General features: G+C 47.5%; 3 long non-coding RNA genes across 3 annotated transcripts; 2 read left to right on the top strand and 1 right to left on the bottom strand.

The window, feature by feature from the left end:
* The first annotated feature begins 614 nt into the window (after window positions 1–614).
* Window positions 615–2,007, top strand: LOC134947978 (uncharacterized). The gene is made up of 3 exons (XR_010182891.1): window positions 615–790; window positions 957–1,476; window positions 1,553–2,007. It is a non-coding gene; the product is annotated as an uncharacterized LOC134947978 (long non-coding RNA).
* Window positions 2,008–2,017: 10 nt separating this feature from the next.
* Window positions 2,018–2,445, top strand: LOC134947977 (uncharacterized). The gene is made up of 3 exons (XR_010182890.1): window positions 2,018–2,053; window positions 2,144–2,272; window positions 2,348–2,445. It is a non-coding gene; the product is annotated as an uncharacterized LOC134947977 (long non-coding RNA).
* Window positions 2,446–6,837: 4,392 nt separating this feature from the next.
* Window positions 6,838–8,234, bottom strand: LOC134947976 (uncharacterized). Its single transcript, XR_010182889.1, has 4 exons — window positions 7,960–8,234; window positions 7,497–7,868; window positions 7,230–7,413; window positions 6,838–6,956 (listed from the first exon to the last, which is right to left on the bottom strand). It is a non-coding gene; the product is annotated as an uncharacterized LOC134947976 (long non-coding RNA).
* Between the last annotated feature and the right edge of the window lie 10,508 nt (window positions 8,235–18,742).

The raw sequence follows: 18,742 nt of genomic DNA, 5'->3' as shown, positions 1-18,742 counted from the left end.
ACATGTGGTGTCGGTTGTATGCCAAACATGTGTTTTCCCTCCTATTTTAGCTGTGGTGTACCTCCTTTTGTGTGCAGGGATGCTTTTTGGCTAGTTTGGGTTGATTTGGAGCAAGTTTGGTCGGCCATGCGGCCGACATGTGGTGTCGGTTGTATGCCAAACATGTGTTTTCCCTCCTATTTTAGCTGTGGTGTACCTCCTGAGTGTGCAGGGATGCTTTTCGGTTAGTTTGGGGTGATTTGGAGCAAGTTTGGTCGGCCATGCGGCCGACATGTGGTGTCGGTTGTATGCCAAACATGTGTTTTCCCTCATATTTTAGCTCTGGTGTACCTCCTGAGTGTGCAGGGATGCTTTTTGGCTAGTGTGTCAGCCATTTTGTGTGTGTCAGCCATTTTGTGTGTGTCAGCCATTTTGTGTGTCAGCCATGGTTGATTTCCAGTATGTGCAGGGATGCTTGTACAGGGGTTTTTTTTTTTTAAATTTATTTTGGTTTTGTGCTTTGGTCCTGCTTGAGAACTGGGGTCCCAGCAGCATGATGTGATTGCATTTAATTATGTAATGTGTTAAATTTTTAAATATATATAATTTTTTTTTTTTGTCTATTTAAAACAGAGATGTCCAGGGACAAGCAGCCCCGATCCCCCCCTTCCCCCACCCACTCGGATCTATCCCTGCATAGCAACGAGGAGTGGGAGCCGACCCAGGAGGGGGATACGACCGACCAGGCATGCAGTGACCAGCCGCGGTCGTCAAGGGTCATGAGAAGACTAAGAAAAAGCCTAGTAGAAAGGTACTGACAACACCTGCAGACACAAATAGCATCCAACTTGACCCACCCTAGTTTGCGCACTGCCATGCACACCTACAGGTATATGTGCGCAATGCCAGGGATACTGACACTCACAGGTACATACCGATCTTATTAAATGCATGTTTTTTTTTTCCAATCCCTAAAGGCAAGAAGCCAGCCAGAGGAGCAGTCGGAGGAGGAAGCCTCTGGTGAAGATGCAGGACCGAAAAAGCCGCGTGGACCCAGATACACTGAGGCGGAAAACTGTGCTCTAGTGGATGGCGTCGACAGGTCCTACGACGTTCTGTATGGACCAAGGGCACAGACCACAGCAGCTAGGACAAAGCGAAACATCTTGGATGCCATCGCGAGCCAAGTCACTGCAGTATCTGGAAACCGCCGGAGCAACAGAAACTGCATGAAGCGGTACAGTGATTGCCGCAGACAGATCAAAAAGAAGATGGGGATTCAGCGCCGACATGAGACCGCTACGGGAGGTGGACCGGCTCTCAATCTGAAGTGGCTACCCTGGGAGAATGTTATTAGAAGGCGCATGAACCCTGCCATGGTCGAAGGAGTTCGCGGAGGTGTGGACTCTAGCCGTCCTGCTGGCTTTCCCGAGGAGGAAGAACCGCCCAGAAGACGGAAGAAGGCGGGAGATAAGCAGTCCAAAAGGAGGCCTGATGGTAAGAATAAATTCAGATGAGCTGTATTAACGAAAAAATTGTTTTGTACTTGCTAATGTGATTTTTTTTTTTTCAGACAGGCCTGCCCAGAGGACATCACCTGCGCGCAGGACATCGCCAGCGCGCGGACCGACACCTGCGCAGCAAGCATCAGGAGCGCGCAGATCTTCACCTGTGCGCCACAGATCGTCATCGCACAGTTTGTCACCTGTGCACCAGACGACGTCGGCGCGCAGACTATCACCTGTGCGCCAGACATCAGCGCACAGAACTTCACCTGTGCGCCATACACCGTCGGCGACCACACCACAAGATGGGCGCCAAACTACAGCTCATGCGCGCAGGTCATCACCAGATCGTCGTATCTCCAGGAGCTCTGGGACTGTGACTGAAGAGCCTCAAGACACAACCCTTGTGGACCCATCACCCGATCTGTTTGAGTCTACAGGGTTAACAGACGAGACTTTTCTTGGGTTTGAGGACAGCCGTGCAGACGTATCCAGCCAGACCCTTGAAAAGTCTTCAGATACGAGGACAAGTGGAGCTCCTGGAGCAGCGGCACCACAGGATGGAGAAGGTTTGTATTTCATTTTTGGGGGTGTGGGGGGGGGGGTGCAGCAGTTTTGTATAGTTTATTAACTTAAACAAAAATTTATTTTGCAAACAGTGGTGCCACGGACCAGCAGCGGACTAGCTTCGGGAATTGGTTCCTACTTCAGGCCGGATCTCCTCCTACAGGAGTCGTCAGAGGATGACGAGGTGGAAGTGCAGCAGGCTGCAGTTGCTACATCCCTGTGTGAGTAAATAGAATTGTGAGCCTTCAAACAAATGTATGATGAATGTGTATAATATTTTATAATTTTCTTTTCAGCTGCCCAAATGCAAGTGGTGGCAGACGTCCAGGAAGGGCAGAATCCCTCAACTGTTTAGAGGGTTCACACCCTGGCATCGGAGATTACTTCCCGCCAGGATACGTACACAAATGCCGTTGGAAGCAGACTGGACAACATTGAGAGGACAATGGAGAAGATGTCAAACAGTCTGCTTGAAATGCAGAAGGCTCTTGCCGACAGCACGGCCACAATGCTACAGGTCAGAATGCAAGATCATAGGGAGAATATGGACGTCTTTCACATTCTGGCCGAATCCATGGGCCGGCTCGTGGAGAACACAACATGTCTGGCACACAGCAATACCAACATGTCGGAGAGCCATCGACAATCCTCATCCAGCCAACAGCTCATCGCAACCACACTGCAGATGATCTATGACAAGCTACCAGAACCAGCTCATCAACACGCTGGTGATCCACCATTTCCGCCGTCACAAGCCACAAGGACGCCTCGTACCCTTCCTCAACTACCATCCCAGTACAGACAGTCACAGATGTACCAGGGATATACAGGGATGTACCCCACCCACCAGATGCCTCCACCACCGGCCGCCACATCTACAGCCGCATGGGCACAGAGGCCCAGTCAACGCACTACCCAGCCTCCCAGGACATCGACACCCCACCCTCAGGAGGAACACCAGGATCCGGACAGACTTCCACCATAAGCCCGGTCGTATTTTTTTATTTACTTCTATGTTTTTCATGTATCCCTTTCTTCCCCTCCCATTAGTTTTTTTTTTTTCTTACTATTGTTTTTTCTTTGTTGGGCTTCCCCACCCGTGACCGGGTACTACCAAGGAGCTTTGTGTAGGCATACATGCGCGGTCATGTATGCGGGCGCGTGTGGTAACGGATGAAAGCTCCTTGTGGCTACATGTATGATGGGCCAAAGAGCAATTCTGATACCACTCTTTTACACAAAAAATCCTTTTTGTAATGGTGTACAATAGGCTTTCACTGTTGTGTGAATTTACTATTCACTAGTGTGTGTTTTTGGCTTATTCATAGGATTGGGTGGAAAATTGAAGTGGACGGCACAAGTTCGTGTTGTGCGTACCAAGGTGAGTAGAGCAATGTTTCAATGTATATATTCTAGAAACTTTGGACCGCCTGCCTTTGTGGAACCACACAGCCCAGCAATGGGTCATGCTGGGCTGTGTGGTTCCACAAATGTTAGCGTGTCAAAGTGCTGACCACTGACGCCACTATTCCACTTTGGACCGCCTGCCTTTGTGAAACCACACAGTCCAGCAATGGGTCATGCTGGGCTGTGTGGTTCCACAAATGTTAGCGTGTCAAAGTGCTGACCACTGACGCCACTATTCCACTTTGGACCGCCTGCCTTTGTGGAACCACACAGCCCAGCAATGGGTCATGCTGGGCTGTGTGGTTCCACAAATGTTAGCGTGTCAAAGTGCTGACCACTGACGCCACTATTCCACTTTGGACCGCCTGCCTTTGTGGAACCACACAGCCCAGCAATGGGTCATGCTGGGCTGTGTGGTTCCACAAATGTTAGCGTGTCAAAGTGCTGACCACTGACGCCACTATTCCACTTTGGACCGCCTGCCTTTGTGGAACCACACAGCCCAGCAATGGGTCATGCTGGGCTGTGTGGTTCCACAAATGTTAGCGTGTCAAAGTGCTGACCACTGACGCCACTATTCCACTTTGGACCGCCTGCCTTTGTGGAACCACACAGCCTAGCAATGGGTCATGCTGGGCTGTGTGGTTCCACAAATGTTAGCGTGTCAAAGTGCTGACCACTGACGCCACTATTCCACTTTGGACCGCCTGCCTTTGTGGAACCACACAGCCCAGCAATGGGTCATGCTGGGCTGTGTGGTTCCACAAATGTTCTTGGGAAAGAAATGAACATGACTTTAGTGTCTTTACTTAATATACTTTTTTTCTTTTCCCCACAGATATCTATCTACACAAGAAAAGAATATAAAGAATAACAAACTACTTTTTTGTTTTCTCTGACGTCCTAGTGGATGCTGGGAACTCCGTAAGGACCATGGGGAATAGCGGCTCCGCAGGAGACTGGGCACAAAAGTAAAGCTTTAGGACTACCTGGTGTGCTTGTTGAATAAATTATACTCACCAGATCCAGGGTACCAGGCTCCTCGGATAATCCTTTTGTAATCCACGTACTTGAATAAAAAAATAAAACGGAGACCCGAGCCACGCACTGAAAGGGGCCCCATGTTTTCACATGGGTCCCCTTTCCCCGAATGCCAGAAACCCTCCTGATCGGCTGTGTGCTCCTGTACTGTCTGACAGGCGGCACACGGCAGTGTTACAATGTAGCGCATATGCGCTCCATTGTAACCAATGGTGGGAACTTTGTGGTCAGCGGTGAGGTCACTTTCGGTCAACCGCTGAGCAGAAAGTTCCCACCATTGGTTACAATGGAGCGCATAGGCGCTACATTGTAACACTGCCGTGTGCCGCCTGTCAGACAGTACAGGAGCACACAGCCGATCAGGAGGGTGCTACAACGTGGCGCTCCCTGATTGGCTGAAGAAACCCACTTAGACATCAGTCAGAGTGGGTTTCTGGCATTCGGGGAAAGGGGACCCATGTGAAAACATAGGTCCCCTTTCAGTGCGTGGCTCGGGTCTCCGTTTTATTTTTTTAATCAAGTACGTGGATTACAAAAGGATTATCCGAGGAGCCTGGTACCCTGGATCTGGTGAGTATAATTTATTCAACAGGTACCCCATGGATTCTACTGGACAAGAGGACCGACCTGCGTGTGAACATAAGGTAAGTATGTATGTATGTTTGTGTGGATGGATGTAATAAAACTTTACTTTCAAGGTGTGTGTGTATTGTCTTTTTTTGGGTATTTTTTTAGTAGTAGTACTACAGGTACCAGCGGGCCCGTTTTTCCGCCGCATGCTGGTACTTGTGGTTCTCCAAGTACCAGCTTGCGGGGGAGGCTTGCTGGGACTTGTAGTACTGCTACTAAAAACAATATTCATAACTATCAACAAAGGCTATCAGCCCCCCATCCGCAGCCCATTGGATGGGGGGAACAGTCTCGGGCTTCACCCCTGGCCCTTGGGTGGCTGGGGGGGGGACCCCTTGATTGAAGGGGTCCCCACTCCCCCAGGGTACCCCGGCCAGGGGTGACTAGTTGGATATTTGATGCCACGGCCGCAGGGCACGGTATAAAAGTGACCCCCGGCTGTGGCATTATCTGTCCAGCTAGTGGAGCCCGGTGCTGGTTTTAAAAATACGGGGGACCCCTACACTTTTTGTCCCCCGTATTTTTGGAACCAGGACCAGGCGCAGAGCCCGATGCTGGTTGCTTAAATATGGGGGAACCCCTGTCCATTTTTTTACCATATTTCTGCAACCAGGATCGGCTCAAAGAGCCCGAGGCTGGTTTGCCTTAGGAGGGGGGACCCCACGCAATTTTTTGTTAACATTTAAACTTTATTTTTATTTTTAAACAAAGTGCACAATGAAGCCCAGCACGGATCTCTCAGATCCGGCCGAGATTCATTGTATTAAAGTCGGCAGTGTTTTACAAGTCACTCACGTAAAACACTGCCTAAAAAAACGGATGACATCGACATCGGAAAACCCGAAAATGCCGAATACGGCAGCTTAGTAAATTAGTCGTAATAAATTCAAAAAGTTGCAGTTTTACACTTTCGATGTCATTCGTGATTATTCTCCCACCAAATCGGGAGAATTACGAATGTTAGTAAATATACCCCTGTGTGTCTCTTCACATCCACGCCACTTGGGAAGGAAACACCGCAAGACCTGTGGAAGAGAACAGTATGAGGTTCCAGCTATTGGTAAAGTGTCACCCTGGTACTGAAAAGAAGAGGTACAATCAACACGACACAAGCAGGTTACAGTGAGCCCAAATGCAATCCCCCGGCACTTGTGTCACTACACATCCAAACATTCCCTTGACCAGTATTGGTGTATCAGGGAATGATTGGATGTGCAGTTTTGCAAATGCCGGAGGGCTGCACTTTGGACATGTTGGGGTGACTTGGACAAGAGGGAGTTTAGGGAAATACATCTCACCTGAGGGGGGGTTGTCTGCTACATGGCGGAGGGTCAGGTCCACATCACAAGTTGGTCGCCCATGGAACATCAGGGGAACTGTGTGTCTCTTCACATCCACGCCACTTGGGAAGGAAACACCGCAAGACCTGTGGAAGAGAACAGTATGAGGTTCCAGCTAATGGTAAAGTGTCACCCTGGTACTGAAAAGAAGAGGTACAATCGACACGACACAAGCAGGTTACAGTGGGCCCAAATGCAATCCCCCGGCACTTGCGTCACTACACATCCAAACATTCCCTTGACCAGTATTGGTGTATCAGGGAATGATTGGATGTGCAGTTTGGCAAATGCCGGAGGGCTGCACTTTGGACATGTCGGGGTGACTTGGACAAGAGGGAGTTTAGGGAAATACATCTCACCTAAGGGGGGGTTGTCTGCTACATGGCGGAGGGTCAGGTCCACATCACAAGTTGGTCGCCCATGGAACATCAGGGGAACTGTGTGTCTCTTCACATCCACGCCACTTGGGAAGGAAACACCGCAAGACCTGTGGAAGAGAACAGTATGAGGTTCCAGCTAATGGTAAAGTGTCACCCTGGTACTGAAAAGAAGAGGTACAATCAACACGACACAAGCAGGTTACAGTGGGCCCAAATGCAATCCCCCGGCACTTGCGTCACTACACATCCAAACATTCCCTTGACCAGTATTGGTGTATCAGGGCATGATTGGATGTGCAGTTTGGCAAATGCCGGAGGGCTGCACTTTGGACATGTCGGGGTGACTTGGACAAGAGGGAGTTTAGGGAAATACATCTCACCTGAGGGGGGTTGTCTGCTACATGGCGGAGGGTCAGGTCCACATCACAAGTAGGTCGCCCATGGTAGAGTTGGATAAAATGGTCCAAAATTTGCAGCAAACCAACAACAGGAGAAAACAGGGGGTAACGATTCGTCAACAGGACAAAACAGACCTGAGAATGCACATCAACAGGACGTAAAACTCTGAAATACATAAATAAAGAAGTTTTTTTAGAATATTGCAATGTCAGTTTACACAATAATACAAATGTTATAAGTATACTCACAGGCAACCGAAAAAAAGTTTTGTATCACTGTCCGCCGGGAATCATCTCCTTCATCCATACCCACCGGTACAGCAGAAGAACGGTTCCCGCGTCGGAAAGCACTGCGACGAAGAGTCACCGGCAAACGGTTTGCGACACATATGTTGTGTAAAATACAACATGCATTTACCATGCCGCAAACCTTCGCCGGTGAGTACAAAAGAGCACCGCCGGAAGTGTCTAAACATCGAAACCGGCTTTTAAGTACACCGAAGGCACGTTCAATTATTTGCCTCGATGCAATGTGTGTCTCTTGGTAACGTTTTTCTGCTCTACCAACAGGATTAGACAATGGGGTCAAGAGCCACGATTTGTTTGGATAACCCGCATCACCTATATAGAAAAGGAAAAAAATGGTAGTTAATCTAAAAAATAATAAAAAAATAATAAAATAATATAAAATAAAAACAATTTAAATACATACCTAACAGCCAGCCACCAGGCATGTTTCCTGTTTCGAACTTGTCAAACAGCGATGACTGGCTTAGGATGAAGGAGTCGTGAGACGATCCAGGAAATCCCACAAAAATGTTCAAAAATCTCATGTTGACATCACAGACCACCTGTACATTCAGGGAATGGAAATGTTTTCGGTTCCGAAAACATTCTTCTGAATTCCGTGGCGGTCTGATCTGCACGTGGGTACAGTCAATCGCGCCCAGCACATTGGGAAATTTGTATTTGGTGAAAAAGCCTAATTTGATCTCATGACATTCGCTGTCCGTCTCTGGAAATGTGATGTACTGGATCGTCAATTTGCGGAAAGCCCTAATGACCTGGGTTATACAGCGCGACAGTGTCGACTGTGAAAAACCGCATGTTTGAGACAGTGTAGGCTGGAATGTGCCTGACGCTAAAAAATGTAACGTACCCAGCAGTTTCTGGAAACCGCTGACTGCACGGTTGGACCGTGCCCGAGGTTCCAGGTCGGCCTCCAACAGAGCGTACAGCGAATATATGTCGCGAGTCGATAAGCGATAATTTTGTATCACCTCGAACTCGCTGAGATCCTCCAGTTCACGCCTAGTGCGATACTGGCGTGGACGTGGAAATGAAACCCGCAATACTGGCTCACCCAATGCAGACATTTGCTGATCTTGATCCTGATGTTCACCAGCACTCTCTTCCTCCATGCTTGCAGCCAGCATGAACATCACAATCTGGTCAGAGAATGGCTCCATTATTGTAGTCAGTACAAAAATAGGAATGTGTTTTAAAACGCAGGAATTTTCCTAAAAAAACGATTCCACAACAGAGCTGACTGTAATGGCTCCTTCTCCCTGAATGTCTCACATCGGGAGTGAGGAGATAGGAGGTGCTTTGCAGAAGTGTATCCTGGGTAAAACTGTGGAATCATGGGTACATTTCCCTCAGGAGAGTGAAGAAAAAAATATTATTTTAAAAAATCAATTAAATAATACTTGTGCCTCCAAAAAAGACAAACCAAGTACCTAATCCCTCCTAATATAAATAGATATTCTATTACCAAAAAAAAAAAAACACCAAAAAAAAAGTGTTTTAAATTTTTTTTATTAGTTACACCCACCAAAGTGTGGCGGATTGAAAATGTCGAATTTGCTGTCTAAAAGCACTGTTGTCGAATTTCCAAACTTCCATTGAATAGACTTTGGTCGAATTGCAGCATTTGTACCATTGCAAAAAAAGTCGAATTTGACAAAAGTCGAATTTCCAAAAGTCGAATTTTGAATGTCCGTTTTTTGGCGTAAAGTACTGGATTGCATTGTCGATTTTTTTTTTTTTGGCAAAAAAGTCCCGAAATTCGACAATTTCAGGAATTCGACAGCAATTGCATATACCCTAATGTCCATAAACAGTGAGAATGTAATTAGACTTAATGCAATTCACAATCTCCCGCTCTGCAAAGCATTGGAGAAAGTGCGGGAGTCTGGCAGGGTGGCAGAAGAACCTAGTACCGACTTTGCACATTAATACACTGGATACAGTATTAATATTTAACAATACTGTGTACAGTATATGCTGTATCAAACATATTTAACTAATATAAATAAAATAAGTGATCAGGAAAATGTTAAGCATCCCATAATAATTAAATACACAAACATAGAGGAGACAGAACTGCACTTTCTAAGCACACATTCTCCCACCTCATGGTAAGGCTCCTGTCTCTTCTTTCTGGCAGCTGCTCTCTGGTCCAGTGCACTGATTGAGCGCTCAGATCCACACACATACAGAAGAAGCTACTACCGCTAGGCATGTGCTGCAGCTCCGATCTTAAACTGCATGTTGTGACAGCAGCTCTAGTCATTGTATTGTAAACTATTGCTAGTGTCATAATTTGAGCTGCTGGCCAAGAGGAATGGGGTTTCTGGGCAACTGGAAACCCCCCACCCTGCGTTTGCCTATGTTCTTGGTGGCGGGAGTGAGCATCGGATAGACATTATGCCGTGCTAGTAGTCGTATTCTCTCCTTCTCAGTGGCTGATTTGTAACAAGAGGTCAGCTACACCCCTTTGCCAGGTGGGTCATCCATAAGGCATGAGAAGAGGGAATAGGCGGAGACCATTTGTAGGCACCGTTTTGGCACATGGGAGGCCACTGCTGAAGTGCGTGGCCTCCGAGTGGCAGTCTGATATGCTGGCGTTTTCCTTGCCGCTATATGAGTTACAGTTATTATTGTTATTGATAAAATAATAACCCATTTTAACTAGAGATGAGCGGGTTCGGTTCCTCGGAAACCGAACCCGCCCGAACTTCAGTTTTTTTTACACGGGTCCGAGCGACTCGGATCTTCCCGCCTTGCTCGGTTAACCCGAGCGCGCCCGAACGTCATCATCCCGCTGTCGGATTCTCGCGAGGCTCGGATTCTATCGCGAGACTCGGATTCTATATAAGGAGCCACGCGTCGCCGCCATTTTCACACGTGCATTGAGATTGATAGGGAGAGGACGTGGCTGGCGTCCTCTCCGTTTATAGAGAGTGAGACTACTAGAGTAGAGAGAGACACAGTATTATTTACTTTAGTAATTTTGGGGAGCATTAGGAGGAGTACTACTACTTGCTGAAGTGATAGTGTGACTGTATATCTGACTTGTGGGGGAGACAGTGGGGACAAGTTAGAGTCTGAGAGCAGGAGTACATATTTTAACGTACAGTGCACACTTTTGCTGGCACTCTGCTGCCAGAGTGCCACACTGCCATTGTGACCACACTGACCACCAGTATATATTGTGATTGTCTGCTTAGGAGTACTACTTGCAAGTTGCTGATAGTGTGACCAGTGACCTGACCACCAGTTTAATTAATCACCACCAGTTTAATATATATATATATATATATATATATATATATATATAATTGTATATAATATATATATAATTGTATATGTATACCACCTACCCGTGTTTTTTTTTTTTTCTTTCTTCTTGATACATACTACTATAGTAGCTTACTGTAGCAGTCTGCGGTGCTGCTGAGCTGACAGTGTCCAGCAGGTCCGTCATCAGTCATTACATAATAAATATATATACCTGTCCGGCTGCAGTACTAGTGATATTATATATATATATATATATATATATTAATTTCATCTCATTATCATCCAGTCTATATTAGCAGCAGACACAGTACGGTAGTCCACGGCTGTAGCTACCTCTGTGTCGGCAGTCGCTGGTCCATCCATAATTGTATACCACCTACCCGTGGTTTTTTTTTTTCTCTTTCTTCTTGATACATACTACTATAGTAGCTTACTGTAGCAGTCTGCGGTGCTGCTGAGCTGACAGTGTCCAGCAGGTCCGTCATCAGTCATTACATAATAAATATATATACCTGTCCGGCTGCAGTACTAGTGATATTATATATATATATATATAAATTTCATTTCATTATCATCCAGTCTATATTAGCAGCAGACACAGTACGGTAGTCCACGGCTGTAGCTACCTCTGTGTCGGCAGTCGCTGGTCCATCCATAATTGTATACCACCTACCTGTGGTTTTTTTTTTTCCTCTTTCTTCTTGATACATACTACTATAGTAGCTTACTGTAGCAGTCTGCGGTGCTGCTGAGCTGACAGTGTCCAGCAGGTCCGTCATCAGTCATTACATAATAAATATATATACCTGTCCGGCTGCAGTACTAGTGATATTATATATATATAAATATTAATTTCATCTCATTATCATCCAGTCTATATTAGCAGCAGACACAGTACGGTAGTCCACGGCTGTAGCTACCTCTGTGTCGGCAGTCGCTGGTCCATCCATAATTGTATACCACCTACCCGTGGTTTTTTTTTCTCTCTTTCTTCTTGATACATACTACTATAGTAGCTTACTGTAGCAGTCTGCGGTGCTGCTGAGCTGACAGTGTCCAGCAGGTCCGTCATCAGTCATTACATAATAAATATATATACCTGTCCGGCTGCAGTACTAGTGATATTATATATATATATATATATATATATATTAATTTCATCTCATTATCATCCAGTCTATATTAGCAGCAGACACAGTACGGTAGTCCACGGCTGTAGCTACCTCTGTGTCGGCAGTCGCTGGTCCATCCATAAGTATACTAGTATCCATCCATCTCCATTGTTTACCTGAGGTGCCTTTTAGTTGTGCCTATTAAAATATGTAGAACAAAAATGTTGAGGTTCCAAAATTAGGGAAAGATCAAGATCCACTTCCACCTCGTGCTGAAGCTGCTGCCACTAGTCATGGCCGAGACGATGAAATGCCAGCAACGTCGTCTGCCAAGGCCGATGCCCAATGTCATAGTACAGAGCATGTAAAATCCAAAACACCAAATATCAGTAAAAAAAGGACTCCAAAATCTAAAATAAAATTGTCGGAGGAGAAGCGTAAACTTGCCAATATGCCATTTACCACACAGAGTGGCAAGGAATGGCTGAGGCCCTGGCCTATGTTCATGGCTAGTGGTTCAGCTTCACATGAGGATGGAAGCACTCAGCCTCTCGCTAGAAAAATGAAAAGACTCAAGCTGGCAAAAGCACCGCAAAGAACTGTGCGTTCTTCCAAATCCCAAATCCACAAGGAGAGTCCAATTGTGTCGGTTGCGATGCCTGACCTTCCCAACACTGGACGTGAAGAGCATGCGCCTTCCACCATTTGCACGCCCCCTGCAAGTGCTGGAAGGAGCACCCGCAGTCCAGTTCCTGATAGTCAGATTGAAGATGTCAGTGTTGAAGTACACCAGGATGAGGAGGATATGGGTGTTGCTGGCGCTGGGGAGGAAATTGACAAGGAGGATTCTGATGGTGAGGTGGTTTGTTTAAGTCAGGCACCCGGGGAGACACCTGTTGTCCGTGGGAGGAATAGGGCCGTTGACATGCCTGGTGAAAATACCAAAAAAATCAGCTCTTCGGTGTGGAAGTATTTCAACAGAAATGCGGACAACATTTGTCAAGCCGTGTGTTGCCTTTGTCAAGCTGTAATAAGTAGGGGTAAGGACGTTAACCACCTCGGAACATCCTCCCTTATACGTCACCTGCAGCGCATTCATAATAAGTCAGTGACAAGTTCAAAAACTTTGGGCGACAGCGGAAGCAGTCCACTGACCAGTAAATCCCTTCCTCTTGTAACCAAGCTCACGCAAACCACCCCACCAACTCCCTCAGTGTCAATTTCCTCCTTCCCCAGGAATGCCAATAGTCCTGCAGGCCATGTCACTGGCAATTCTGACGAGTCCTCTCCTGCCTGGGATTCCTCCGATGCATCCTTGCGTGTAACGCCTACTGCTGCTGGCGCTGCTGTTGTTGCTGCTGGGAGTCGATGGTCATCCCAGAGGGGAAGTCGTAAGCCCACTTTTACTACTTCCACCAAGCAATTGACTGTCCAACAGTCCTTTGCGAGGAAGATGAAATATCACAGCAGTCATCCTGTTGCAAAGCGGATAACTGAGGCCTTGACAACTATGTTGGTGTTAGACGTGCGTCCGGTATCCGCCGTTAGTTCACAGGGAACTAGACAATTTCTTGAGGTAGTGTGCCCCCGTTACCAAATACCATCTAGGTTCCACTTCTCTAGGCAGGCGATACCGAGAATGTACACGGACGTCAGAAAAAGACTCACCAGTGTCCTAAAAAATGCAGTTGTACCCAATGTCCACTTAACCACGGACATGTGGACAAGTGGAGCAGGGCAGGCTCAGGACTATATGACTGTGACAGCCCACTGGGTAGATGTATGGACTCCCGCCGCAAGAACAGCAGCGGCGGCACCAGTAGCAGCATCTCGCAAACGCCAACTCTTTCCTAGGCAGGCTACGCTTTGTATCACCGGTTTCCAGAATACGCACACAGCTGAAAACCTCTTACGGCAACTGAGGAAGATCATCGCGGAATGGCTTACCCCAATTGGACTCTCCTGTGGATTTGTGGCATCGGACAACGCCAGCAATATTGTGTGTGCATTAAATATGGGCAAATTCCAGCACGTCCCATGTTTTGCACATACCTTGAATTTGGTGGTGCAGAATTTTTTAAAAAAAGACAGGGGCGTGCAAGAGATGCTGTCGGTGGCCAGAAGAATTGCGGGACACTTTCGGCGTACAGGCACCACGTACAGAAGACTGGAGCACCACCAAAAACGCCTGAACCTGCCCTGCCATCATCTGAAGCAAGAAGTGGTAACGAGGTGGAATTCAACCCTCTATATGCTTCAGAGGTTGGAGGAGCAGCAAAAGGCCATTCAAGCCTATACAATTGAGCACGATATAGGAGGTGGAATGTACCTGTCTCAAGCGCAGTGGAGAATGATTTCAACGTTGTGCAAGGTTCTGCAACCTTTTGAACTTGCCACACGTGAAGTCAGTTCAGACACTGCCAGCCTGAGTCAGGTCATTCCCCTCATCAGGCTTTTGCAGAAGAAGCTGGAGGCATTGAAGGAGGAGCTAAAAGGGAGCGATTCCGCTAGGCATGTGGGACTTGTGGATGGAGCCCTTAATTCGCTTAACAAGGATTCACGGGTGGTCAATCTGTTGAAATCAGAGCACTACATTTTGGCCACCGTGCTCGATCCTAGATTTAAAACCTACCTTGTATCTCTCTTTCCGGCAGACACAAGTCTGCTGGGGTTCAAAGGCCTGCTGGTGACAAAATTGTCAAGTCAAGCGGAACGCGACCTGTCAACATCTCCTCCTTCACATTCTCCCGCAACTGGGGGTGCGAGGAAAAGGCTCAGAATTCCGAGCCCACCCGCTGGCGGTGATGCAGGGCAGTCTGGAGCGACTGCTGATGCTGACATCTGGTCCGGACTGAAGGACCTGACAACGATTACGGACATGTCGTCTACTGTCACTGCATATGATTCTGTCACCATTGAAAGAATGGTGGAGGATTATATGAGTGACCGCATCCAAGTAGGCACGTCAGACAGTCCGTACTTATACTGGCAGGAAAAAAAGGCAATTTGGAGGCCCTTTGTCACAACTGAGGGCCTGAGCTGACGGGAGGCAGCCTCAGTTGTAGGGGCTGAGATGTACCGGAACCTGGGAGGTTGTATCAGACCCCTGGACATGTAAGTAACATGAATAATAACTGCCCGAAGGCGTGACCACGACAACTTGGAAAAAAGTCAATGATGTTTATTATGACAACTCCGCAACACAGCAGCAGTAAAAGAAAACGTAAAAGTCAGCAAATAATAAATACAGTTCCTGGGTACTACAGGATGGCAGGAGCCACAGGGCACTGGTAGTGTGAGATAGTTCTTATGATCTTCTAGATGGAAAGTCCTTACCAGGCCCGACTGTAGCAATGGAGATAACCCAGGATTGTGCCAGCTGGTGTTCCAGGAAAAGCTGGGTTGCTGAAGGTAAAACAGCTGCTGTGGATACTGGCTGGAACCAGACTGTTGTTAGCACGGAGTGGATACTGGCTGGAACCAGTTAAATAATAGATGAACTTGGGAGCGATGAAATATGAACTGAAATGTAGAACTTGAGAGCGGAGAAATAATAATACCGGTGGAGAGTGGTAAAGTGTAGAAAGGACACCGGCCCTTTAAGGGAAGCTGTACTCTGCTGAAAGCTGAGCTGGAAGCAGGTAATGTTGTAGCTGGAAACAGATGAATCCACAATGGATTGGAGAGTCCGGCTACACCGCAGGTGGAATGCTGGTGCGGGTCTCTATGGTGGAAGTCTTGAGACAGGAGCTGGAACCTGGAAGACAATCATAGGAGAGAGACAAACAGGAACTAGGTTTGACAACCAAAGCACTGACGCCTTCCTTGCTCAGGCACAGTGTATTTATACCTGCAGCAAGGAAGGGATTGGCTAGGCAATTATGCAGATTATCAATACTGAGAACAGATTGGTGGAAATGATCAGCTGACAGAATCCAAGATGGCTGCGCCCATGCAGACACTTGGAGGGAAGTTTGGTTTGTAATCCATGTGGTAATGAAAACAGTAATGGCGGCGCCGGCCACCGGAGACAGGAGGCGCCAGGCTGACAGATGCACATCCAACCACGCGGACACAGCGGAGGCCGCGGCTGACGTAATCGCCACTCAGACACTCTGCATGCAGAAGTTCAGGGACGGCGGCGGAGGCCGCGGGAGACGCCATGCCAGGTGTAATATGGCGTTTACTGTGACAGCGTCCCAGAGTGACAGGAGAGGATACAGGAATGTACACATCAGGATAACAGATGGGATCCGGTCCTGGAGCGCTGAGCCAGCCTTAGGAGGCATCTGATGGGTAAGAAATGGCGTCCAGATACCCGGATCGTGACAGCACCCTCCTCTTTAGGAGTGGCCCCAGGACACTTCTTTGGCTTTTGAGGAAACTTGGAATGGAATCTCCGAACCAAGGCAGGAGCATGGACATCAGAAGCATTGGTCCATGAACGTTCCTCAGGACCATAACCCTTCCAGTCAATAAGATATTGTAGTTGACCGTAACGGTGACGTGAGTCCAGGATCTTGGCCACTTCATACTCAACGCCTCGTTGAGTTTGGACTTTCGGAGTATGAGGAAGTGAGGAATGAAACCGATTCAAGATCAGCGGTTTCAACAGGGAAACATGGAATGTCCTGGGTATTTTTAAGAAGGGAGGCAACTGGAGTCTGTAAGCAACAGGATTGATGACTTGTTCAATCTTGAAAGGACCGATATAGCGAGGTGCAAACTTCATACTAGGAACTCTTAACCTCAAATTCTTCGTGGATAACCATACCCGATCACCCACCTTGAGAGCAGGAACTGCTCGACGCTTCTTATCCGCAAACTTCTTGTACCTGAACGATGCCTTGAGCAGAGCTGATCGTACGCTCTTCCAGATATTGGCAAACTGATGCAAGGTGATATTCACTGCGGGAACAGAAGTTGCTGGAAGCGGTTGGAACTCAGGGACTTTAGGGTGGAATCCAAAGTTAGTGAAGAATGGTGTTGAAGCAGATGAAGAATGATACTGGTTGTTATGACAGAACTCGGCCCAGGGAAGTAATTGAACCCAGTCATCTTGAGAGGAGCACACATAGATGCGGAGGAAGGCCTCCAAGTCCTGATTCACCCTCTCGGTTTGACCATTGGTCTGAGGATGGTAAGCCGTGGAAAACTTTAGCTTGACTTGGAGGACTTGACATAAACTTCGCCAGAATTTGGCTGTGAATTGAACTCCTCGATCTGAGATAATTTCTTCAGGAAGACCGTGGAGTCGGAAGATCTCGTGTATGAATACTTGAGCCAACTTGGAAGCTGACGGAAGACCGGTGAGAGGAATGAAGTGTGCCATCTTGGTGAACCGGTCAACTACCACCCAGATGGTATTGAACTTGTTGCACATGGGTAAGTCTGTAATGAAATCCATCGACAAGTGGGTCCATGGTCGACGGGGAACGGATAGTGGAACCAGTTGCCCCGCAGGCGACTGGCGGGATACTTTATGTTGGGCACACTTTGGGCAAGATGCAATAAACTCCAAGACGTCCTTTTTCAGAGTTGGCCACCAATAGGACCTAGAGATAAACTCCAGGGTTTTTTGGATACCTGTATGTCCGGCAAAACGGGAAGCATGGGCCCAATGCATGAGCTTCTTCCTTAGCATCGGCTTCACAAAACTTTTCCCTGATGGGGGCGTAGAGTCCATCCCTACCGTGGAGAATGCCAACGGATTTATAATAGGATGCTTGTCTGAAGACTCTGACTCATTTTCTTGCTCCCATGAGCGGGAAAGGGCATCGGCCTTGCGATTCTGAGAGCCCGGACAGAACTGGAGTTTAAAGTCGAACCTGGAAAAGAAAAGTGCCCATCTGGCCTGACGAGGGTTGAGACATTGTGCGCCCTTCAGATATAAAAGGTTCTTGTGGTCTGTAAGTATGGTGATTGAATGAGAAGCTCCCTCCAACAGATACCTCCACTCTTCTAGAGCGAGCTTGATGGCTAGCAACTCCTGGTCGCCAATGGCATAGTTGCGCTCAGCTGGGGAGAACTTCCGGGAGAAGAAACTGCAAGGGTGTAAATGGCCATCTTTAGCCCTCTGAGATAACACCGCTCCTACTCCAACGGAGGAGGCATCCACCTCTAAGATGAAAGGAGAGTCGATGTCAGGCTGTTTCAGAACAGGCGCAGAGATGAACCTTTGTTTTAAAAGATGAAATGCTTGCATGGCTTCTTCAGACCACTTGGACGGGTTAGCACCCTTCTTAGTGAAAGCAGTAATAGGCGCCACAATGGTGGAAAAGTCTCGTATAAACTTTCGGTAATAGTTGGCGAACCCTAAGAACCTCTGGACCCCTTTGAGGGTTAAGGGTACCGGCCAATTTTGGATTGCTTGTAGTTTCTCAGGATCCATCTCTAGTCCGGAACCGGACACAAGTAACCCTAGAAACGGAATGGACTTGACTTCAAAGATGCATTTTTCTAATTTGCAATAGAGATGATTGACACGGAGACGGGACAGAACCTCTTTAACCCAAAAACGATGTTCCTCTAAATCGTTGGCAAAAATGAGGATATCGTCTAGATAGACCACGACATGACGGTATAGAATGTCTCTGAAGATCTCATTGACAAAATGCTGGAAGACAGCTGGAGCATTGCTCAATCCGAAGGGCATGACGAGGTACTCATAATGTCCGTCACGGGTGTTAAAGGCGGTCTTCCACTCGTCACCCTCACGGATCCGGATGAGATTGTATGCACCTCGCAAGTCCAGCTTTGTAAAGATGGTAGCTCCGCTAACTCTGTCAAAGAGCTCAG

The sequence above is a fragment of the Pseudophryne corroboree genome, chromosome 8, assembly GCF_028390025.1.
Source record: "Pseudophryne corroboree isolate aPseCor3 chromosome 8, aPseCor3.hap2, whole genome shotgun sequence".
NCBI classification, from domain to species: domain Eukaryota; kingdom Metazoa; phylum Chordata; class Amphibia; order Anura; family Myobatrachidae; genus Pseudophryne; species Pseudophryne corroboree.
This window is presented reverse-complemented; position numbering and strand designations above follow the sequence as displayed.